This window comes from Phyllobates terribilis, unplaced genomic scaffold (assembly GCF_046119375.1).
Source record: "Phyllobates terribilis strain yellow unplaced genomic scaffold, ASM4611937v1 Scaffold_3__8_contigs__length_932513732, whole genome shotgun sequence".
NCBI lineage: Eukaryota > Metazoa > Chordata > Amphibia > Anura > Dendrobatidae > Phyllobates > Phyllobates terribilis.
The window spans coordinates 555173515-555184813 of NW_027362763.1; positions in this window are offsets into that span (position 1 = coordinate 555173515).

Here is an 11299-nt window from a genome sequence, read left to right on the forward strand (position 1 = left end):
TTTCAATTCTCAGAGAGAAGAATTTGGGTGGGTTGTTCTGATGGAGAGAAAAAAAATCACACTGGTAGCTTCAAAGTTTATACTATCTATTTCCAAACAGAACCATTAAAGATGGGGGAGACCAGAAAGAGCATTTTTGGTGGCAAGTACACCTCCCAAGAGTTAGCTGTTACTCTAGTAACTAAACTTTCTGACTATATAAAGGCATTGTGAATTAGCTGCCACAACTATTAGTGTTGTTTTTTCCTTTTTTTTTTTTTCATCTAAGGAATCAGTAAGGATTACAGCATCTGACAAGGTGGGAGTAGCACTATTGAAAAGGCAATACACTAGCAGATCCTTTAGAAAAGAGAAGAGCACCAGTTTCTTTAGAGTGGAATTACACCTGACACTTCTAAAGTGTATGCATACATTTGATCGTTAATGTATATCTGTTTGTATTTTGTTTGTAATTTTTTTTCTAAAGAAACTAACTTGTCACCATCATAGTTGGAAGCTAGTGATAGGTTTCTTCCAAATCCAATAGAAATATTCATATTCTGCATATCACTGACTTTAAGCACCGAAGAAAGTCAGTGTCTAATTAGCACTATTTGCGGTTGTATCTCTGTTGCTGAAGACTTTAGGCTAGTTTTATATTTTTGTTCTAGATTAATCTGCATCAAACTTCCCCAACAAAAACGTAATAAAAATCTACCAAACTATCATATCTATGCCAAATAGTACCATTAAAAACTAAAGCTCTGCACTCAAAAAATAAGACCTCCCACAACGCCATAGACAGACAAAGTCTGGCACCATTTTTGTTTTTTTGTCACAAACTTTATTTTTATTCAGAATTTTTTTTAAGCTACTAAAATAATAAAAAAAAAAAATATAAAAGTTTGAGAGAGATTGACAGCAGCATTTATGGTGTTAAAAGCAGCGATCAGAGCCAGGTCTATTAGCGGAAAGCCCATTACATACAGTGGTGTGAAAAAGTGTTTGCCCCCTTCCTGATTTCTTATTCTTTTAAATGTTTGTCACATTTAAATGTTTCAGATCATTAAAAGATATTTAAATATTAGACAAAGATAACACAAGTAAGCACAAAATGCTGTTTTTAAATGAAGGTCTTTAGTAACGGAAAAAGAAATCCAAACCTACAGGGCCCTGTGTGAAAAAGCAATTGCCTCCTAAACCTAATAACTGGTTGGGTGACCCTTAGCAGCAACAACTGCAATCAAGCGTTTGCGATAACTGGCAATGAGTTTATTTACAATGCGCTTGAGGAATTTTGGCCCACTCATCTTTGCAAAATTGTTGTACTTCAGCCACATTAGAGGGTTTCCGAGCATGAACCGCCTTTGTAAGGTTATGCCACAGCATCTTAATCGGATTAAGGTCAGGACTTTGACTAGGCCACTCCAAAGTCTTAATTTGTTTTCTTAAGCCATTTAGAGGTGAACTTGCTGGTGTGTTTTGGATCATTGTCCTGCTGCATAGCCCATCTGCGCTTCAGCTTGAGGTCACAAACAGATGGCCCGACATTCTTCTTCAGGATTTTTGGCAGACAGAAGAATTCTTTGTTCCATTTATCACAGCAAGTCAGGTCCTGAATCCGCAAAACAGCCCCAGACCATCACAGTACTACCACCATATTTTACTGTTGATATGATGTTCCTTTTCTGAAATTCTGTTACTTCTTTGCCCGATTTAATGGGACATACGCCTTCCAAAAAGTTCAACTTTTCTCTCTTCACTCCACAAAGTATTCTCCCAAACGTCTTGGTGATCATCAAGATGTTTTCTGACAAGACTGAGACGAGCCATTATGTTCTTTTTGCTCAGCAGTGGGTTTCGTCTTGGAACTCTACCATGCATGCCATTTTTGCCCAGTCTTTCTTATGGTGGGGTCATGAACACAGACCTTAACTAAGGCAAGTGAGGCCTGTAGTTCTTTGGATGTTGTTGTGGGGTCTTTTGTGACCTCTTGGATGAATCGTCGCTGCGCTCTTGGGGTAAATTTGGTTAGCCACTCCTGGGAAGGTTCACCACTGTTCCATGTTTTTGCCATTTGTGGATAATGGCTCTCACTGTGGTTAGCTGGAGTCCCAAAGCTTTAGAATTGGTTTTATCACCTTTTCCAGACTGATAGATCTCAATTACTTTGTTTCTCTTTTGTTCCTGAATTTCTTCAGATCGCAGCATGATGTCTAGCTTTCGAGGATCTTTTGGTCTATTTGACTTTGTCAGGCATGTCCTATTTAAGTAATTTCTTGATTGAGAACAGGTGTGGCAGTAATCAGGCCTGTGTGTGGCTAGGGAACTTGAACTCCACTTTCCAAAGATGTGATAAACCACAGTTAATTAATGTTTTAAAGGGAACGGGGAAATCACTTTCTCACACAGGGCCCTTTTTAGGTTTGGATTTCTTTTTCCCTTAATAATAAAGACCTTTACTTAAAAAACTGCATCTTGTGTTATCTTTGTCTAATATTTAAATTTGTTTTGTGATCTGAAACATTTTAAATGTGACAAACGAGCAAAAGCCTAAGAAATCAGGAAGGGGGCAAGCACTTTTTCATACCACTGTACACTGACATCTGAAGAACATGTCGCACGTCGAGCAGGTGTTAATGAAACTGGATGATCATGCTAGCTTTATAAAAAAAAAATTTATGTAGTGTTTGAACCCACCATTAACCCCTTAAAAGCCCCAGGATGTACTAATACATACCTGCGCCCTGGGCTTTAAGAGCCAGGTACGTATTAGTACGCCCTGTTGATTTTGCCCGCACACAGGCCGTGAGGGCGCGATCACCGCCGGGTGTCAGCTGATTGTCACAGCTGACACCCAGTGCTATGTGTTGGGAGCGGTCCCGCACCGCTCCCTGCACATTTACTCCCGAAATGCTGCGATCGAAGTCGATCGCAGCATTGCGGGGGCAAGGGGAGGTGATCGCTGATTCCTCTCCTGCCATCGTCCAACGCTGTCTGTTGCTTCTTCCATAACACGTGGTACCGCTGTAAACGTACTGACCCGAAGAATAAAGCTACCTGATCAATTTTACCACACGCGGAACAGCATAAAAAAACAAAACAAAAAAACAATTCCTGAATTGTTGGTTTTTGTTTGTTCTGCCTCCCAAAAATCGGAATAGAAAGCGATCGAAAAATGTCACATGCCTGAAAATGGTACCAATAAAAACGTCAACTCATCCCGCAAAAAACAAGCCATCACATGACTGTCGGCCAAAATATGGAAAAATTATAGCTCTCAAAATATGGCGATGCAAAAACTAGATTTTGCAAAAAAATTCGTCTTTTAGAGTGACAGCTGTCAATCATAAAAACCCGATATGATTCTGCTATCGCTGTAATCGCACCGACCCAAAGAATAAAGTCGTCTAATCACCGCCGTCTTATACCGCACGAGGAACGGCGTAAAAAATAAACGGTAGGGTTGGGATTTTTTTCAAAAGTTAAATGACGATATGGCGTCTAGTTTTCGCTACTTGAGTTTGCATCGGGTGCTCGAGTATGCACTGAGTATTACGGGTGCTCGAGTGACATGCTCGAGTCTCCGCCCCATATGCTTCATGGCCAAAAAAAACCTTGCAGTGATTGCCAAGCCAAGCACAAGCGATCCCACGCATGTTTTTTTTGGGGTGTCTAATAACCGTGAAACATGTTGGCGGGGACTCGAGCATGTCACTCGAGCACGCGCGATACATGGTGCATACTGGAGTACCCGATGCAAACTCAAGTAGCGAGCACTTGCGCTCAAGACTAATGACAACTTTTTCAATATGATGATCTAATGTTATGAATTTCTGTGTCGTACCTCGGTTCAAAATGTTCACTATACCCCTTGATAAAATCCTTGAGGGGTGTAGTTTCCAAAATGTGGTCACTTGTGGGGGGTTTCTGCTATTTAGGCACATCAGGGGCTCTCCAAACGAACGCGACTATGGCATCCGCTTTCAATTCCAGCCAATTTTGCATTCAAAAAGTCACACAATGCTCCTTCCCTTCTGAACTCTGTCGTGCGCCCAAACACTGTATTTTGGCGTACTCAGGAGAAATTGCACAAAAGTTTTTGGGGTCCATTTTCTCCTCTTACCCTTGTGAAAATAAAAAAAAATGGGGCTAAAACATCATTTTTGTGGAAAAAGTTTGATTTTTTTTTTATTTTCATGGCTCCATGTTAGAAACTTCTGTAAAGCACTTGGGTTCAGGATGCTCACCACACATCTAGATAAGTACCCTGAGAGGTCTAGTTTCCAAAATGTGGTCACTTGTGGGGGTTTTCCACTATTTAGGCACATCAGGGGCACATCTGCTAATTATTCAAGCAAATTTTACATTCAAAAAGTGAAATGGCGCTCCTTCCCTTCCGAACCCTGCCGTATGCCCAAGCAGTGGTTTTCCCCCACATATGGGGTATCAGCATGCTCAGGAAGAATTGCACAACAAATTGCCTGGTGCAATTTCTCCTGTTACCCTATTAAAAATGCAAAATTGGAAGCTTAAAAACATTTTTGTTGCAAAAATGTGAAAATTTTATTTTTACAGCTCAATGTTCTAAACTTCTGTGAAGCACTTGGGGGTTCAAGGTGCTCACCACACATCTAGATAAGTTCCCTGAAGGGTCTAGTTTCCAAGATGGTGTCACTTGTGGTTTCCACTGTTTAGGCACATCAGGGGCTCTCTAAACGCAACATAGTGTCCGCTAATTATTCAAGCAAATTTTACATTCAAAAAGTCAAATGGTGCTCCTTCCCTTCTGAGCCCTGCCGTGTGCCCAAACAGTGTTTTTTCCCCACTTATGGGGTATCTGCGTGCTCAGGGGAAATTGCACAACAAATGTTGGGGTCGATTTTTTTTTTTTTCCTGTTACCCTTGCGAAAATAAAAAAAAGTTGGGTCTAAAGTAACATTTTTGTGAAAAAAGTTAAATGTTAATTTTTTTTTCTTCCACATTCCAAAAATTCCTGTGAAGCACCTGAAGGGTTAATAAAGTTCTTGAATGTGGTTTTGAGCACTTTGAGGGGTGCACATTTTAGAATGGTGGCACTTTGGGTATTTTCTGTCATAAAGACCCCTCAAAGTGACTTCAAATATGATGTGGTCCCTAAAAAAAAATGTTTTTTTAAATTTTGTTGGAAAAATTAGAAATTGCTGGTCAACTTTTAACCCTTATAGCTCCCCAATAAAAAAAATGTTGGTTCTAAAATTGTGCTGATGTAAAGTAGACATGTGGGAAATGTTATTTATTAACTCTTTTGTGGGCATAAAAATTAAAATTTTGAGCATTGCAAAATGTTCAAAATTTTTGCCAAATTTCCATTTTAGTCACAAATAAACGCAAGTGATATCGAATAAATTTTTCCACAATCATGAAGTACAATATGTCACGAAAAAACAGTCTCAGAATCAGGGGGATCCGTTGAAGCGTTCCAGAGTAATTACCTGATAAAGTGACAGTGGTCAGAATTGTAAAAATTGGCTTGGTCATTAACGTGCAAACCACCTTGGGTTGTAAATGGGTTAAAGTGTAACTGCACTTTTGGGTAAGTTTTCAGAAAAAGTTATTGTGTGTAAATGAGAAATATAACTCGAATAAAAACTTCATAGGTCCCAACCATCCTGGATACAGCAGGACAGTCCCTGATTTAGGCCTCTGCACTGCTGTCTGCCAAGTGTCCCGCACTGTGTTTTAGTCACTGCCACCACATCCCCAGCCCCCTCCATCCCTTTCTATGATCAGTAGTGTACAGTGCTTAGCATCTTGAGTATTCACTAAGATTTACTGAGTGCCATAGGGATAAATATTGTCTCCTGTCCTGTCTGCAAGTCATTGGAATCAGCCAAGTCAAGACACCCTTGTATTGCCAGTATGTTCTTTGTTCAGACTGTTCCTCCTTGAGTCATTGTGTATCATAATTTAGCTCAATGCATTGTTGTCTACTCAAAGCAGACAGTTGGGGACCCTGAGGAGAAGACAAGCATTTTATCACCACTTCTGTCTTCTTTTTTGCAAGCACATAGGGCCAAATTAACCCCTTTACCCCCGGGCTATTTTCCGTTTTTGCATTTTCGTCTTTTGCGCCCCTTGTTCCCAGAGCCATAACTTTTTTTTATTTTTCGGGCAATATAGCCATGTGAGGGCTTATTTTTGCGGGACAAGTTGTACTTTTGAATGACATCACTGGTTTTACCATATCGTGTACTGGAAAACGGGGAAAAAAAAGTGCGGTGAAATTGCAAAAAAGTGCAATTCCACAGTTGGTTTTTTTTCTTTTACCACGTTCACTGAATGCTAAATCTGACCTGCCATTATTATTCTCCAGGTCATTACGAGTTCGTAGACACCAAATATGTATAGGTTCTTTTTTATTTAAGTGGTGAAAAAAAAATCCAAAGTTTGCTTAAAAAAAAATAAAAAATGGTGCCATTTTCTGAGACCCGTAGCGTGTCCATTTTTCGTGATCTGGGGCCGGATGATGGCTTATTTTTTGCGTGCTGAGCTGACGTTTTTATTACCATTTTGGGGTAGATGTTTTGATCGCCCGTTATTGCATTTTATTGCAGTGTTGCGACGACCAAAAAAGCATAATTCTGGCATGTAGAATTTTTTTCTCGTTGCGCTTTTTACCGATTGGATTAATTCTTTTTTATATTGATAGATCAGGCGATTCTGAACACAGCGATACCAAATATGTGTGATTTTTTTTTTCCTTTATTTTGAATGGGGCTTCTACGAGACTAGAAGCAGCACTTGCCTGAACAGCTCTGCTGAATACAGACGACGAGCAGATCGCCTGTATGCAGCAGATTTGCTCACTTGCTATGAGCACCGACCACTGGGTGGCGCTCATAGCAATCTAGACATGACAACCAAAAGAGTCTGCTGTCATGCTAACCCATCGGTGACCCGCGATCATGTGACGGGGTCACCGATGGGCGAAGACAGTGATAATAAATGCCGCTGTCAGTGATTTGACAGTGGCATTTAACTAGTTAACAGCCACGGGTGGATCATGATTCCATCCGCGGCTGTCGGCTGTTGCGGGCACATGTCAGCTGTATAGATCATCTGACATGTGCCTGGTTTAGCGGGGTTATGACGTGGGGCGTACTAATACGCTTCACGTCATAAAAGGGTTAATCAAGACCGCCATTTACACTAGGCTTACTGAAATGTGTCGGAGTTATACGCGACAATTCATGGCGTCTCTTCATAAAGCATTGGGTGAGTGTTGTACACCTCAGTGTGCAACTCGCAACAAATCCTACTCTAGTCCCTGCTGGAGTAAGATTTGTGGCGTAGGGAATGCCATCACATGTCGTGACAAACGGCGGTTGTCACACCCCAGTTCCACCCAATTTGTCAGAGTTGTGTGAAAATGGCATGAGAAAAGCAAATGTCGCATAATTTAGTGCATTAAATAAAATAATAACTTCGGCACTCAAACTGAAGTAAAAGGAAAGTTTATATGAAATCTTGTGTCACAGACATTTAGAATAAGCCAACGTTTCGGCCTGTGTGTGGCCTTTACCAATGTAAAGTGGGGGGAAAAAAGTATTTAGTCAGCCACCAATTGTGCAAGTTCTCCCACTTAAAAAGATGAGAGAGGCCTGTAATTGACATCATAGGTAGACCTCAACTATGAGAGACAAAATGAGAAAACAAATCCTGAAAATCACATTGTCTGATTTGGAAAGAAATATTTTTTTCAAATGTTGGTGGAAAATAAGTATTTGGTCAATTACAAAAGTTCATCTCAATACTTTGTTATATATCCTTTGTTGGCAATGACAGAGGTCAAACGTTTTCTGTGAGTCTTCACAAGGTTGGCACACACTGTTGCTGGTATGTTGGCCATGCAGATCTCCTCTAGAGCAGTGATGTTTGGGGCCATCACTGGGCAACACGGACTTTCATCTCCCTCCAAAGGTTTTCTATAAGGTTTAGATCTGGAGACTGGCTAGCCCACTCCAGGCCCTTGAAATGCATCTTACGAAGCCACTCCTTTGTTGCCCTGGCGGTGTGCTTGGCATCATTGTCATGCTGAAAGACCCAGCCACATTTCATCTTCAATGCCCTTGCTGATGGAAGGAGGTTTGCACTCAAACACGGATCAGTCATCCTGGTCCCAGATCAAGGGAGATGATCAGTGGTCTTGTATGTCTTCCATTTTCGAATTATTGCTCCCACAGTTGATTTCTTCACACCAAGCTGCTTGCCTATTGCAGATTCAGTCTTCCCAGCCTGGTGCAGGGCTACAATTTTGTTTCTGGTGTCCTTCGACAGCTCTTTGATCTTCACCATAGTGGAGTTTGGAGTGTGACTGAGGTTGCGGACAGGTGTCTTTTATACTGATAACAAGTTCAAACAGGTGCCAGTACTACAGGCAATGAGTGGAGGACAGAGGAGCCTCTTAAAGAAGAAGTTACAGGTCTGTGAGAGCCAGAAATCTTGCTTGTTTGTAATTGACCAAATACTTATTTTCTACCAACATTTGAAAAAAAATTCTTTCCAAATCAGACAATGTGATTTTCAGGATTTGTTTTCTCATTTTGTCTCTCATAGTTGAGGTCTACCTATGATGTCAATTACTGGCCTCTCATCTTTTTAAGTGGGAGAACTTGCACAATTGGTGGCTGACTAAATACTTTTTTCCCCACTGTAAGTCTGTATGGTACAAACATAAAAACAGAAGACAAAAGAAAATGAAAATAAACCAACAATATGGTATGAAAACAATTTAGATAGATAACGTAGTAACTGCTATGTATCATATCTAGATCATATCTGTGAATACGTAATACATAATTGTTGATGGCAACATGGTAACTGTGAGGTGACAGAGAGGTAGGTGCTGGATGATATGCAGTAGGCGCTAAACAGAAGGTATGTTAAATAGGATGTGGTATTCTATATGCAAAAAAGAAGAAACATTGCATTATTAAATTAATAACTGTAGAGAAAATATAACGGGAAACCAACAAAGGGAAATAATCATAGGACACTGTCAGGAACCAGGTCCATGGACTGGCATTGAAGGAAAAAGAAAAAAGAAGAACAAACAGGTTCTTAAAATGTGCACCAAGGTAAAACATATGTTAGACAAAAGGGAATCCATACCTGTATAATGCTGAGACAGAGTCAAAGTTTAGTCTCCCATCCTGCAGGGGAGATGCAGCGTCTTACCGAGACCGCAGGGGCACTTAATAAGGTATACCACGAACATGCACCTGCGGTCTCTAATATGTTGGGGAAACCACTCAGCATATCTGGGACCGCATTTCTCAACACAAATCCACAATTTGCTGTGGTCGCACAAACTTACCGATTCCTGCACACTTCATTTCCAGGAGCCACTCCATCTCACAGCGAAGATTTCAAGTTATTGAGCAAGTGCCTCTTGCCAGACGAGGCGGCGACTGTATCAAGAAATTGAAGGAGTGAGAGGCATTCTGTATACACACCCTGCAAACACTAGCCCCTCATGGTCTCAATAGAGAATATGACGTTTTGTTTTGAATTTTCCTATATGATTGCCTTACTTGTGTTTCTTTCTCTTTCAGATATCCTAACCGCGATCAGGTAGCCATGGCTGGTTCTATGTTCTTATTTTTTTTCTTTTTCTTTTGCCCTCTTTACTCTTGTTTTCCTTTCCTTCTTCCTTTTTGTTCATTTTTTTCTTTTTGATCCTCTCGTTTTGCTTTTTTTTTTTTTTTTTTCATAATTCCCTTTTTTGACATCTTTCTCCCATATTTTCCCCCAAATTTTTTTTTCTTTTTTTCTTTTTTTTTAATTTGATGTTTTATTTTTATTCATTATATTTTATTTGTTTTACCTTTTTGATATTCTTTTTCTTTATTTCCCTTATCCTCCCTTTATCCCCTTTTTATTTTTATTTTTTTATTGTCTGTTTTTATTTTTATATTTTTTAATTAATTTTTTATTTTTTTGTGACTTTTTTTTCCTAGACTTTTTTTTTCTGGTTTTCTTATTTTTCACTTTTCTTATTTTATTTTTTCCCATTTTTTTTCCTGATTTATCAATTATTTTTTCTTATTCTCCTCATAAATGGTTCCCCCCCCCTTTTTTTTCCCCCTTATGGCATCTGTCAGTATCCATATGTATACAAGCATACTTTCTGTATATTCTTTGTTCCACAACATAGACCTTATTGTATGCATTCACTTCGCTCTGCCACTTGTCCTCCCGCTGTTGTTCCTGCTCCTCACCTTAGTACATAGCGCTCCTCTCTGCTTTTTCCGCCGGGTTTTGGCCGTCTCCGGCTGGCGCATGCGCAGTACAATCTCGGATGTCTTATTAGCATGGCTCCAGCCGCCTAATCTCGGCTTTCCTACCCCAGGCGCTTTACTACCCATACGTCACACCTGTACCGGTCATGTAATTCATCACATGACCAAGCTGTAGGCCACGGCCCCTCCCCGCACTATAAAAAGGCACTCTTTTTAAGACTCTGCATCTCCGCTGCAGCATGGAAGATGGTAACCTGCTATAGACTGAGGTGTGTTTAGTGATAGTTCACACCTGATTGCATCATGTGCCTCACGTGTCATTCCCTTTCCTGTTTGCTTTAAATACAGACCATTTGGACACACTCATTGTAAGGACTAAGAGCTTTACAGCTTGAAGCGTGTAGACCTGTGTCCTTTTAACCCCCCCCTTCTCACCCACCTTTTTGATATGTTTTTTTTTCCCAATTTTAACTTTTCAATTAAGTCATGTTTTTATTTTTATACATTTGAGCGGATACTGGAACCCCCCTTTTCTTTTTGCCAGTATATTGTAGTACACGTACATTGTGCCCACCTCTTGCTTCTGGAGACACTTGCCCCATAAATTAAGTGGGCTCTCCTCACTACAGTAATGTCAATCATGTGGACGCTAACTGTGTTTAGACACACTTAGACACACTGGGCCGGTTTCATACAAAACGGGGCCCTGGACAAAATTTTAAAGTGGGACTTTAAATGCTCACACATTGCACCATCACACATAAACATTTAGATGTATTTACATGCGGTGAGTTCAGGCTGTTAAGTGAACGTGATCAACAATATTGAAGTCTTTTCGTGCTTGTTTTCCGATCTCTTTACACAGGATGACGAACAATGATAGGCACAGAACAATCACTAATAGATCAATCTGTCCTCATACATATCATGTTATCAGCGGCATGACTGCAGTTTACACCTGGCGATGTGCTGCCGAGAAAAATGATTTACACACACATATGTATATACACACAGCACATACACATGTACAGTGCCTA